Source organism: Notolepis coatsorum, assembly GCF_963971535.1.
Source record: "Notolepis coatsorum genome assembly, chromosome: 12".
Taxonomy (NCBI): domain Eukaryota; kingdom Metazoa; phylum Chordata; class Actinopteri; order Aulopiformes; family Paralepididae; genus Notolepis; species Notolepis coatsorum.
This window is the reverse complement of record NC_140176.1, coordinates 47,888,950-47,903,624: the sequence shown is the minus strand read 5'-3', so window position 1 is coordinate 47,903,624 and position 14,675 is coordinate 47,888,950. Positions and strand designations below refer to the sequence as shown.

The following is a 14,675-nucleotide window of genomic DNA, read 5'->3' as shown; positions in this document are numbered from 1 at the left end:
AGGCTGAAGTTACACGAGGGTTAGGGTTAGGGTTAGGGTTAGGGTTACCAGCAGTAAATTTGCAAGCCACTTTAATTTCATATACGGGAACCGACAATTATTAGTATTATCTTATTTCCATATTGTCTCATTATTAGATAGATAGATAGATAGACGGTATGGTCTAAAATGTATATCATGGTATAATTTGAAGGCAGGCTATATATAAAGAATGACATCCTCAAGGCATGTAGATTTATAATATTTTAACTTAAAACTAGGCTACTTTTGCGTATACAGTCATTCCAAATAAAATAAGTCCCGAGTCGAGACTCCGTGCTGCTCCCAACGAATCCCAATAGTATGCAACTGCAGAGCCGCAGAGCAGGGGCGCTTTCAGGTCCGGTCACAGGCCCGCTCAACAGTGCCCCCCACCCAACGGCTGAATTGCCAATGGCTGAATTGGAGTATTGCACTGTGCAGGCAAAACTGTCCAGCTCTGCGGCTCTGCAGCTGCATGCTTCTCGCAAAATCCAGCATCCAGCTCCCGCTGCCCAGCCGTCGTTATCAGAACACTACACACATATCATAATGTTCACAGCAAACTGTAGTTGATCACCAGGTATGTTTTATTAACGTAGAATAATTCATATAAGAAAAACGATAGGGAAAAATCTCTTACCTTTCTCCACTGGTTAAAAATGCCAGGAACTGAAATTGAAACTTGCTGTGCGCCGTTGCAACGTTGCTACCAGATATAATATTTAACTCGCAACGGCCAAATTAAGGGTCAATTTGCGATCATCTCGTCGCAGTGTACAGCCCTGTAATGCCATTCAGAATTTATTAACATTCAGTGTTTCCCCTGAAAAAAAATTCAGCAGAGGTGCTGTGCCTCTAGGGGTGTCCGGGGGCATTTTTATTTTCATTTTAAAGTTAAATGCATCAATCTGGTGCACTTTGAGAGCAAAATAAAGAGGCTAGATCTATGATGAACTTTGTGCTCAAAACACAAAATCTACTAGACTTTTCAGCCTTTTCCTCAGGTCAGTCCTTTCCATTAACACTTTAACTGCCGAAAACGCCGGAACTCGTCATTCCCTGCCATGCTCAAGTTGCCGAGGACCCGTAACTCGTCTTTGATATCAATATTTCAAAAATCTGTGATCGAAATCATATTTCCGTTCCGGAGCCTTGACACACAGTGCTGATCTCCTCTCAACCCTCTAGCGGTTCAAGAGCGCCATCTGGTGGCCGATCGGCAGATCGAAACCGGATATCAACCTTTAACCCGGCAGGACTCACTCCATATGGGGTCCGGGCACTCGCTAATGTTAGAGAGACTCTGTCTTCACACAGTGAACATCGATCGGTGGAAATAACTCGAAAAAACAACATGATTTGGACGTATATACTATTATACAACCTGGAAATAGATTGGGCATTTCAACATCCCATAATCGAAAACTGTCTACTCCACGCTGATCGCCCAACGGCCCGAGGAGACTGGGGTGAGTTTTAGCGTGTAGTATTACCGTGTTCGATATAAACTGCTATGATGAACATATGACCCACATTAGATGAATGGTATAACGTTGCCCACGGAATTATAAACGCCCCCTCGCCCTTTACTACACGTCATCAACATCAGATGACGTGTAGTAAATTCTAGAAGTACGTCCAGTTGAAATTTTTGATCTCGCACAGATTCCTACCAAACTGTATTTGATCATCAATATAATGCATTTGGGGCTATAAATCACGTTCTGGAGAAAGCTGCAGAAAGAGATGAAAACATACTTATACTTTAGACCATATTTTAGTATGAATATGTGAATGAAAAAGTTTAACGTTGCTACACCATGAACAATACATATAGGACATTGAATGGGCCCTAATAATGGCAATCTAGCAATAGAATTTAAAAAGTTATAGCCCTGCAAAGAAGGGGAACTTCTCCATGTTAAATAGAGCTGGCAAGGGATGGTATATCATGAATTTAACCTTGGGCAATCAAAGTGTTAAGCACCCCCCACAGCCCAAATTAAATAAAAAATAAAATAAAAGTGTAATTTCTTTATTTAATTTTTTATAAAAAATATTTAATAGTCTAGTTCAGTGGTCACCAACCTTTTTAAGCCCAAGATCACTTTTTTTTTGTGAAGGCAAGATCTACCTATTGAAGCGTTGAGAGAAAAAGACAGCCAAGATTGTACTTTAAACTAAATGACTTTTATTTGCCTGTATTCTAATTACATGCAATGCTTTGGTCCAACATTAAAACGTCAAAGTAGAACTGTAATATGTACGTTCTCAGTCAGTGCTAAGTGCAGTCATCTTATGCACTATGCAGCATCACTTTTCACATCCAAACAAAAGTAGAACTGTAATGTGGACGTTCTCATATTATTAACATTGACAAACATATTTACAATTAGCATTTTATAAAGTAGAACTGTAATGTGGACTTTCTCAGTCAGTCCTAAGTGCAGTCATCTTATGCAGCATCACTTTTCACATCAAAACAAAAGTAGAACTGTAATGTGGACTCTCATATTATTAACATTATAAAATGCTAATTGTAAATATGTTTGTCAAAGTAGAACTGTAATATGTACTTTCTCAGTCAGTGCTAAGTGCAGTCATCTTATGCAGCATCACTTTTCACATCAAAACAAAAGTAGAACTGTAATGTGGACTCTCAGGGAAAGATTAAAAAAAATAAAATAAAATAATTCTGGGAAAGATCTACAGGGAAAGTCTTAAAGATCTACTGTACCAGTCGATCGTGATCGACGGGTTGGTGACCACTGGTCTAGTTCATAGCAGCGGCGGTCCTAATTCAGCAGAGCCGCTGCTGAATGCATATAGGGGAAACACTAGGGATGGGTACCGAATTCTGTACTTTTGAGGTACCGAACCGAAACACGTCGGTACTACCGAGTATCGAATCAAGTGAGGAACTACATTTTTTTTTTTTTTTTTTTTTTTTTTTTTTTTCTCTCCATGTCAACGTTCACACGCACAATATATGCTTACCTAGGATTTGACTTGATTCAACAACAAAGCAGTCGGAGCAATGACTAGCCGAAAACTGTCGAAATTGTAGTTATTTGAAGTTTGGATTTTTTTTTTTTACGACTGTAAATTAAATTTCTTGAGACTAAAGTACCGAAAAAAGGTACCGTTGGGTACCGGTATCGATTCACAGGTACCGGTATCGGTTCAAATGTGAAAGGTACCCATCCCTAGGAAACACTGACATAGCTACAGCACACAGTAACATTAATACAATTACATGCATCATTGTTTACAATGAACGGGTGGGCTAGTTGAAAGGACTGGACACGGACAAGTTAAACATCAATCAATTAATTTAATACAACAGGTAACTTAGTTCATGCCTACGACCGCACCATATTATATACGGCTTTGACACCTCTCTCCTGCCGATTAAAATCAGCAGCTCTTCCTCCTCATCGATTGCCTGTAGCTGCATTTTGCGTTAGCTCAAAAGCACAGAACCGGGCGACACAAGTTGTTCCGCTAGCGAAAATAACGATAACACTTCCGGTCGGGGGGTTTCAAAATAAAAGAGCGACATCTAAAACACCGGAAAATACTTTTATTTTATACATTTTGCGGCAGCGTTTCAGCATTTTCAGTGTTCTCATTTTGGACACACATATTAGCACCGACTCCCAGTCGACATTTGAGTTTTGTACTCTAATGTAACGTCTAGCAGCAGTATCACCTCGTCGTCGGTCCAAGTAAATTTTTAGTTAGAAATCTTGTTATCTTGTTGTCCTGTACAGTGACTAGCGGACATGCATGCTTTGTGTTTTATAGCCCCTTGTGCTTGTGACGAGTACCTGCCCGCACATGCTCAGTGTTGAATTCAGTGACGAGATCGTTGTCGTCTGACCACGCCAGGCTTTTTTTACTGAATCCTCAATTTGAATAAAGTGATTAATCTGATTAAATTAGTATTTTTCTTTTATTAAATCAACTTTCTTTAATGAATATAACTCATCAGTTTCGTCAACATAAATAATCCAATAAGGGCACGGTTGGTATGAAAGTGATGGTGTCGTCTTATAGTATAATATTAGTGTAGCCTGGCTAATCTATAACTGCAACTGTGAAGAAAACCCCCATTGGTTTAAACAGATTGAATAGACACAAAAAAAAAGATTAAAAAATAAAAATGTTTTATAAAAAATTCTAATGTTGATTTAGAATTCGAATGTCAACATTATGATCGAAGCTTCGAAGCATTCGGTACAGCCCTACACAAACAATCTCTCTCAATACAACACTCCTACCTCACCTCCTCTCAACTCAACTCTATCTGACCTAGTGTATTATAGTATGTGTGCGTGTGGGATGTGGGTGATCTAATGGTGCACAGGTGTGTTCCATCAGTACTAATCAGCTGCCTAATTGCTTCCCCTCCTCCCGTGGCAGTAGTATCACAAGTCCTTCACATATCCATGAGACGGGGGGTGATATCTGCCACAGTATGTACATTTGCTATAGGCCCTACTCTTTAAGATTTTTTTTAAACATGCATTAGGCTAACAGTCCTGAATTCCTGAGCCTTTTTATTGAAAATGAAGATAATTGATTTACATATGTATAGATCATCTATTTTATTTTTTTATATCTTATCTCTTGTGCTGGCACAAGCACTAACATAGTTTCGAGTGGAGAGAGAACACATGGAGATTAGCTACATTATACAGCTCAGCAGCTGTAACAATCATTTTATTTTGATTATTCAAGTTTCAACAGCGTCAAAATGTTATTAATAATATATATTTTGTGGTCTAATATTATATTATATATATATTTTAGGTTTTTGCTGCGGTATCGTGATCGCTGGTATAGGAGGTATCAAAATGTTGGTATCGTGACAACACTAGTTTGTGTGTAGCGGAGGGTCGTGGGACTGGATGTTTAGCCCAGCCTGTAACACTGGACACTGGGTCTTAGGCCCCGTTTAGACGGAAACGCTAGCAGGTGAATCCGCAAAAATATTTTTTCGGATGTGCCTTTCGTTTATACGGAAACGGCGTTTTTACGGGGTGAAACCGCAAAAAAGTGAGACTACCTTCCAGGGTGGAATTCCTAGAAACGCAAAAGCTTTGCGCTCTCGTCTAAACTGTTAAAACGTATAAATCTGATAAAACGATGACGAAAGGGTTGTCACGGCTCTGGTCGCGCGTACTGCTTACGTCACAGGTAGCAGGTATGTGCCAGTAGCCGAGACGTAAACAAAGCAAGTATGTCTGACTTATATCAACGGAGATCACCTGAAGGCTACATTGGCAGTACTTTTAACCCTTTCACTGCCACACGACAGAAGGTTAACCCTTTACTATCACACAACCGGCTGTCGTGTGGCAGTGAAAGGGTTAAATACACAAGAATCTGTCCCGCGGCGTGAGTGGACCCACTGTCTGTGAGTGACTCTGCTTTGGTGCAATCACATTCCCCATCCACAGTCTGCGAATCAGAGGCAGAGTAGGGCGGGTCTTCACAGCACGTCATGTGACATATGCGCCAATCATGTGACAGTGGGGCTCCGTCGTCTCGAGTCGTTACAGCGTCGTCTGCGCGCAGAATTCCATCCCAAAACGCTCGTCTAAACGTAAAATTAAAAGTGAAACCGCAAGATGACTTTTGCGGTTTCTGTTCACAAAACGCTCGTCTAAACGGGGCCTTAGTCTGCTGTGTGTCTGGAACCAGGAGATAGGCCTATATTGGAAAGGGATCAGGCTAATTGCGGAGCAGAGAAAGTAAGGAATAAGGGTGAATTGACCCATCTCAAGTAGAGCCATATGAAATCCGTTAAATTTTTTTCCAAATTCCATTAATTTTTTTTCCAAATTCCGTTTTTTCCGTTTTAATATTTCAGAATTCTGTATTTTGCTTTGTACGCTCATTTTACCATCAGAAATAGTGTCTAATAAGTGGGAATGAATAAATGTCCACAATTTAATAAGATATAACAGACTAACAGTCCATTTAATAGGGCTGTCTTAAATACTTCGAAGCTTTGTTCGATGGGCATGGGATTCGAATATGAAAATTAAATTTTAAATAAAAAAATAATAATAAAAATAAAATGATATATATATATATATATATATATATATATTTTTTTTTTTGTGCAAAATCAACTCTGCCTCTCTTTGTTAATTACAACAAGCAATAACGTTTGTTATTTAAGATGAGGTCGGACTCGGCACTGACAGATTTGTGTTCATTGTGCTGCTTTTATAAATATTTAAAAAGGTTTAAACTTTACAGTACTGACAAAGTTGAACAAAGTGCTGTACAAGTCCCACAACATAAAAAAAAAAGTTTTTATTTTATAATTTTTTTTACAGTTTATTCCATTTTTATTGCTCAATTCCGTGATTTCGTGAACGCGTATTCCATATGGCTCTAATCTCAAGCCACGCCCTCTTTTTATTGATCTTCCCAATCACAACTGTTTAACTTAAGGCCAAACGAGGGAAGCAACAGTTGTGATTGGGAGGATCAAGAAAAGAGGGCGGGGTTTGAGATGGGTCCGTCGTGGACTAACACTTGAGCATAGGAGAATGGAAATTGGGGAGGAGGGGGGGGGGGGGGGGGGGGGGCAGCTGTAGGCCAGGGAAGGGAGGAGTGTTGTCTTTGTTTTCGCCGCAGAGAGACCGCGCTCTAGGAGAGTAAATCAGCTCTTTATTTTTGCACGCCGCTCCCTATGTTGCCTCCCTGTGTTCATTAATTTAATTAGAGATGACTGCTAGCGACGGAGGAGCGAGGCAGGCAATGACACTCTTGTCAAGAGAAAACCGCAGTAGTGTGTACACCCTAGGCTTCCCCCTGGAAATCAAACAGAGACACACGTGAGACCCTACGTACACACACATTCAAAATGAGGAAGAGCACAGGTATTGCAGCACACACAGTCAGCTGTGCTGTCAAATCAATATGAGCTTTGCTTGGCCCATGTGAAATATGGAGTCATTACAGGACCGGCCTCTGCAATGATATAGAGACCCACCGCTACTCCTCACAGTCCTGGGTGTAAAGACAGGATGCCGCAGTTGGCTTTTCCGAGTGGATGAGAATGTCTCAATGTTCTGATATTTTTTCCAGAACTTTCCTAGAATAAGGATCTCCCGCCAAGGCTTGTTTGGCCCCCATATTCCTCTTGGCCAATCGCGCCGAAAGAAACAGCCCCGGCTCACTTGGCTCCTCGCGTTTTCCTCAGATCAGGTTCTGGGCCTATCTCAACACCAGCTGCAAACCAGATACTACCGCTTCAAATAAAACCAAGAGCCCTGGATCTGTGAGGTCAGTGTCTAGGGGTCCCCTGTGGGTGTCGGGAGGTGAAACTCCATCCCCTCCAGTGACATCAGAGCAGGCCCGGTAGCTCCTTCTAGAACGGCTCGACTCCCGACGCGGCGTTCGAGCCAAGTGTGTGTGTTAACCTAAACATAGAGCGTCTTGTAGTTGCAGTCGGTACCGACGGCGAGATGGATCATAAGACACAGTGTGTGTGAATGAGCTCATTGTGGGACGGTGGAGAGTGGAGATCATGCTGGTAAACTCCCGTAGCCTTGGTTTGAGATCATGGCCCCGAGGGCTCCTCTCAGCCTTCTTGTGAACTGCTACGTTTTTTAAACAGCCAGTCTAGTTGTTAACAAATGTAGGGCGGACACATTTGCATAGTCAAACAGTGACTGTTTGCAGTTGGCCCATTTCTAGATGATAACCTATATTCATTTGCATTCAATAAGCGTCTACTCGCTGACGCACGTGGACCTGAATTCCCCCCACAACACCCCCCCCCCCCCCCCCCCCCTACCTCTCGTGTGTACAGTAGTCTGTCCCCTTTGCCATCTTCCTGGCTCCAGGATTTCATGTTTGATGGGCAACGACACACAACACAATAGACAATCGCTGGACGGTACATGAGAGGAAATCAGTCCCTCTGTAAACGTCTGTGAAGAATGTGGATATTGAGGGATCGACTAAACTCGCTGGCCGCCATCAGACAATGGCCACCCATCTGTTTATTTTAAGAACACAATTGATGCCTGGAGAAACTAAACTAATAGAAGCGGCCGTCCTCAGGATTCAGGCCAAGGAGTCAGCTCACTGTGTTCCTAGGAAGTGACATTAGCTACTAGGCCTGGTGGTGTTTAGCGTTAACGACGCCGCCGGTGCTGTAGGCTATTTTCTGTTGTTTGCCATTTAAAAGCTGCTTAATTGGAATAAATAATTTCCAAATAATAACAATAACTCCCAGGGAGAATAGTTTAGCAATGTCTCTGTCGTGCTCATGAATATTCCTCTTCTTTTTCAGGTCAACAGAGAAGCTTCTGCAACTTTGAAGTAGCCAGCTTTGATGCAGCACAGGTACCAGGATTCGCTCGTTCTCTTCATTTTCAACCAGAATGTCTTTGAAAATCTAAAATAAGTTTTGGCGTGTCTTCTTTGCCTTGTATATTCTGTTGCAAACACTGCCCCCAGGTAGGGAGATGCCGTTGTTGATGCTGGCAGTTAGGGGTGGGCAGGGCCGGACTGGGGAAATAATTCATACCGGGAGATATAGCGCGAAATATAGCTCCAATCAGGCCACTTTTTAAGCGGGGGGTCTGGGGGTCCCCCACCCGGAAGATTTGAGTTACAAAGACTTAATTTCCTGCATTCTGGTGAATTTTAGTGCATGTGAATCACAAACTAATGAGCCAACAATTGCTTAGTACAATGTACTGTTATGAACCTCAAATAAAACTGTTGTGGCACTAGCAATGGTACTCTCTCCACCTTCAAAAAGCAAGAGCACAACATATTTTTCTATTTACTATTATAATACAGTTAACCACTCTCTCCACCTATTCAAACAAGTCAAGAGCACAATACCATATTCACTTTACTGATGCACTACCCATCAACAGTTAAAATAGCCCTTTACACAAACATTAAATAACAGACCTTTCATTACAATACTATAATAACAGTAGCCACTGCCAGAATAGTGACACATGTATCACGTGTGGTGAGCACACGCATGCATGCACAGGGAGCGAAATTAACTTTTTGACTCACCGGCCAGTGGCGGGTAGATGGGAAGAGTCTACCCGCCAAGCATATTTCTTACCTGCCAAAATTTTTTTGATTACAAAAAAATATATATATATTTTATATAAAAAAAAAAATTGAAATAAAATATATATTACCGGTATATAATCATACTTGTAGTTGTATTATCTGCGAGACATCGCCACCACGCAATAAGTCAAAATGCTTGCTATCTGCAAACAGCTCCACTGTCTGTGTGTATACTTGAGTAGCCTCCAGCTCCAGCAAGGATTCTCCGGCCCTGCAGCTAGACCCTATATTCAGCTAGACCCTACATTCAGCATGCAAGGATTCTCCGGCGATGCAGCTGGACCCTATTTATACCGTTACGGTTCTTTTGTCAAATCACATTCAACATGCCCTCAGCTAGAATACGCATTCAATCAATGTTATAAGACATTGATATCAGGAGCTATCTGTAGCTACTGCTAGCCCGGTAGATAACGTTAAGACAATTTAGTTTACTGGGACAGATAAGATCTAACGTGAGCTAGCTAAGCTAGCTAACGAGGGAACGGAGGTATTATGCACTCGAGTCGACTATTGCTGGAGCATTTGTTGATATCAGCAGCTATCAGTAGCTAGCCAGCTAGATACCGTTAGACAATGCCTCGTCATGTATTAAACTAAAAGTGAATAGTTGACTGGGTCATTGTTTAAACAGTAACGGTAGCTCAGCCCGCATATCGCAATGGTTGCGTTTCAGGAAGTAAACAAGCCAAATGAGAGCTTCCGATTGGTCATTTGCTTTCTTTCTCATGAAACCAGTCACGTCACTCTACTGTGATTGGACCGTTGACTTGAGTGCAATGTGGGACTTGTAGTTTTTTAACGATCTCGCGGCGGAGAAAAAAGACGAGAGCGGCTATAATCTGTACTTGCACAATCAAAATAAGAGTATCGTTATGAACTACACGTCTACACGCCACACGGCGGGCAGCCCTCTAAGTGTCAAGCGCCAAAGGTAAAAACTGACCGCCCCTGGCGGGCGGCGGGCTTTAGTTTCGGTCCCTGTGCATGCACAACGAAGACAGAAGATTGCGTTGTCTCAATCATTTTAACTATAAAATTAGCTCAAAGTATGAGCTCACTGACTGAAATTTCCAACAAAAAGCATCAATTGTCAAATAATATTGATCACATTAACTAGACTAGATGTTTTTGAGGAAATTAGAAAGGGAACAACAACTTAACCCTTGTGTCTGATCAGATTCTTATTTGTTTGATAACTTTGCAGTGATTATGTTTGTAGCCAATGTGCCAAAGGTGTGTAATCTTTGAATTATCTTGGAATTATTTTGACTCTCTTTCATAAATTGTTTATTCAACTTCAGCCCCAATCATAACCACCACATATTGTTTTTTGTAATGTCAGATTTAACAACTCCTTTTGGGAGTGTGCCATCTGCCATTCCATTCGCCGCCTCCACTGTCAATCAGTTGTATCGCCTGGTCCCGCCTCCACCAATCACAAGCGGCAGCACGGCTCCATTGTGTGTGTGCGTGTGTCCGCGTGAGGGAGAGAGAGTCAGATAGTTCTCCAACTCTGTCGCAGACAGTGAAATCCTGGTTGTTCCCCACCCACCTGGTTATCTAAAAACGATCGCGCCGCGCCGCCGCCACAACTAGAAACAATGGCCTGGCAAAAAAAAAAAAAAAATTATAATAAAAAATATATATATATATATTTTTTTTTTATATAATTTTTTTTTTTTTTTTATCTGTGCAGGCCAGGCCACGGGAAAACTCCCGGTGCTCCCGATGGCCAGTCCGGGCCTGGGGGTGGGTGATATGATTTACATTTGATATCACAATGTGTTTCAAATTTAATGATATATATGTTTTTCTTGTAATGCCACAGAAAACACATTTTAGGTTCTTAATACTATATAAAATACATTTAAGAGCTCTATAAAACATGAGATAAGATATTCCTTTATTGATTCCCTTGGGGAATAGGCACGCCAGTTTTCCACCATGGGTCTCTACAGTACAATTATTAGTCATATAGTGCAACACACAGGCCCATACATGTCTCAAACAGTCTCTATACAACCTTGGTATATGTAATCCAGGCTAATGGTCAACAGACTGTATTCAACCTTGGTATATGTAGTCCAGGCTAATGGTCAACAGTCTCTATACAACTAGGCGTGTGCCGGTATGACATTTTGATGGTATGATAACCTTGGGCAAAAATACCACGGTTTCACGGTATTCTTTCGACACCCCGCCTCAGACTCCTATCCTTCGGCACTACACTTTCATGATTATGAATATGTTAACGGAACGTAGGCCAATTTCGCTAACGTTAGTCGACCGAAATCAATTAGCAACATATCACCAGTACTACTAGCTAGCTGGCTAACTAGCTAACGTTAGCTAGCTCCCGTCAAAACGAATGGGTTGGTAGGGCCGTTACTTATATTTATTTATATTTGACATTAGCTATTTATGGGTGTAATATTCTGATTCTAGATCAATCACATTCAACTTTTGTATAGCTTGCTAGATATGTAGCTAACTTTAACTAGGTAAACGAAGCTGTGAAGGAACACGCCAACTTTTTGGGAAATTCGCTTATTTGCCATCTACCCTGGAGTTAGACAAGCAGATGCATACCCTTTTCTTCTCTGCATGCATTAGACTAGCTTAGCGTCGTTCACTGGAAGTAGTTGGGCCAGTGTAGCCTAGTTACCAACAGTCACGAAATACTCTCCAAATAAAACTCCAAAACATTCCTGTAAACATGTTGTGACCTGTGTATTTACCACGTGGAGAATAAAAAAAAATAATAATTTGACATTTTCGTTTTCTAAGCAGATATATACTCAGATTTTTTTGGCCAAACCACTGCTGCCTGGGCGCAGTGATTTCATCACCTCAAAAGCCCCATTTTTCAAAAAGCAACAGGGCTTTTCAGGTGATGAAATCACTGCGCCCAGGCAGCAGTGGTTCGCCAAAAAATAGTTCTGAGTATATATCTGCTTAGAAAACGAAAATGTAACATTCTTCTTTTTTTTCCCTCTACGTGGTAAATACACGGGTCACAACATGTTTACAGGAACATTTTGGCGTTTTATTTGGAGTGTATTTCGTGACTGTTGGGAAGTAGGCTACACTGGCACACCTACCTCCAGTGAATGATGCTAGGCTAACGGCACGGCTGCTCCCTAAACCTAATGCAAATGCATGCACAGAGAAGAAAAGGGTATGCATCTTCTATTTTATACTTTATCAATTTTTTATCTAGCACACTCGCAGGAGCAAAACAGAAAAAAGCATTTCATATAAAAGTATTCTGTATTTTTGTATGACAACTAATAAAGAAACTTGAAACTTGAACTAATTCCAGCCAGGGTAGATGGCAAATAAGCTAATTTCCCAAAATGTTGGCGTGTTCCTTTAAGCCATTCAAACATATAAATGTATAAAAGAAACACAAAAGTCTAACTAAATTTCCATTACATATTTGAAAATTAATGGGAAGAAGTACACTTATTTAATCCCACCCCTTTTCCTCAAATCATAATTTACTAATTTAGAGTAAATCCCATTATGGTCAGACTTTGTGATGGAGAAATGCTTGTGTTCCATTTAGACCAGTTAACTTTCTATTAGGGTTGGGCATCGTTTGGATTTGAACGATTCCGGTTCCGATTCTCCATTTTGATTCCTGTTCTAAACAATTCTCGATTCTTTGAGATGCAGGTCAAAACGGGTCACAGCTTATTTCGCAGGATTTATTTTTTTATTTTTTTGAAAAATCAAATTTTTTTTTCATACTATTCACATTGTCAGTTGACTTGATACAGTTTAATTGGGTTGCTGTACTGTAACTAGGGTATTAATTAACAAAGTAAATTTTTCTTTTTTTCTTTTTAAGAATCGAAATGAACACTTTGATCGCTGGGGTTAAATTCATAATTTACCATCCCTCGCCAGCCCTATTTAACATGGAGAAGTTCCCCTTTGCAGGGCTATAACTTTTTAAATTGTATTGCTAAATTGACATTACCATGGCCCATTCAAAGTCCTATATCTATTGTTCAGGGTGTAGCAACGTTATACTTTTTCATTCACATATTCATAAAAAAATACGGTCTAAAGTATAAGTATGTTTTTATCGTTTTCTGCAGCTTTCTCCAGAACTTGATTTATAGCCCTAAATGCATTATATTGATGATCAAATACAGTTTGGTAGGAATCTGTGCGAGATAAAAAATTTCAACTGCACGTACTTCTAGAAGTTACTACGTATGATCTGATGTTGACCGGATGGGCGGGGGGTCGTTTATAATTCCGTGGGCAACGTTATATCATTCATCTAGTGTGGGTGATATGATCATTAGAGCAGTTAGTATAGAAGACATTAAAAAATAACGCTGAAACTCACCGTAGCTTCCTCTCGCCGTTGGGAGATGAGCGTGTAACAGATTTTTTCTATTATGGGATGTAGAAATACCTGATCCATTTCCAGGTTGTATTATAGTATATACGTCCAAATCATGTTGTTTATCGAGTTATTGGCAACGGATCGATATCCATTGTGTCGAGCTCGAGTCCCGGGACCTATAGCGAGTGATCGGACCAAATTGAAATAAGCACCAGCTTCCACTTCCCTGTTTCTTCCCTGGGCGATCCGCCAATCGGCCACCAGATGGCGCTCTTGAACCGTTAGAGAGTTGACAGGGGCTCACCAGTACATATAATGTCTCCGGGGGAGAAATATGATTTCGATCACAGATTTTTGAAATATTTATATCAAAGACGCTGTCCAGCGTCATCGGCAGAATAAGCATGGCGGGGAATGACGTGTTCCAGCGTCTTCGGCGATTAAAGTGTTAAGAATCAAAATGCAAATATGTTACTTCCGGTTCCAGAACAGGAAGTTAGGAACCGGTTCCTATTAGAACCGGTTCTCGGTGCCCAACCCTAGTTTCTATGAATGTGGTGGAATTTCTCATGTTACTTTGAGTGAAGAAAGGATTTTTCCACAATGATCAAGATTACAGAAATGTAAAGATTTATTTCGGTACCGGGACAATAATCTGAATGTTCACACAGAGAAAACAGCAATATTGTCAAAATACATTCATTATTGATATAATCTATAAGTAAAAAAAATTCCTCCAGGCACTATCATTGATTTGAAATCTAAGTGTAGAGTCTAGACATAATTCATGGCAAAACATCAAATGTGGTAGCCATCTAGTGTGGTAGCCCAGGGTAGGTTCGCTAAGCCAGTGGTTCCCAAAGTCGGGGTCGCGACCCAAAGGTGGGCCGCGAGCAGCCACGGGTGGGCCGCGAGATGATTTAAAAAAAAATAAAAAAAAAATAAAAAAAAATGTTTTTATTTTTTATTTTTTTATTTTTTATTTTTTTATTTAAATTTTTTGTCAGGCCACTGAACTTAGAAGCAGGCCAGGACAGTGTTTCTAGTTGTATTCTAAAATTCTATTCTATTGTATTCTAAAATGTGACTATATGGTTTTATATTAACTTAATAAATAAACAAAAACGAAAAATCTACTTATTTCAACGAACATTTC

At 40.5% G+C, this 14,675-nt stretch overlaps 1 protein-coding gene across 1 annotated transcript in view; it reads left to right on the top strand.

The window, feature by feature from the left end:
- nck1b (NCK adaptor protein 1b) overlaps positions 1-14,675 on the top strand; it is a 142,351-nt gene that overhangs the window by 60,429 nt on the left and 67,247 nt on the right. The window contains exon 2 of the mRNA XM_084326694.1: positions 8,345-8,397. The gene's annotated coding sequence lies outside the window, so the exon portion shown is untranslated. The remainder of the gene's footprint in view (positions 1-8,344; positions 8,398-14,675) is intronic.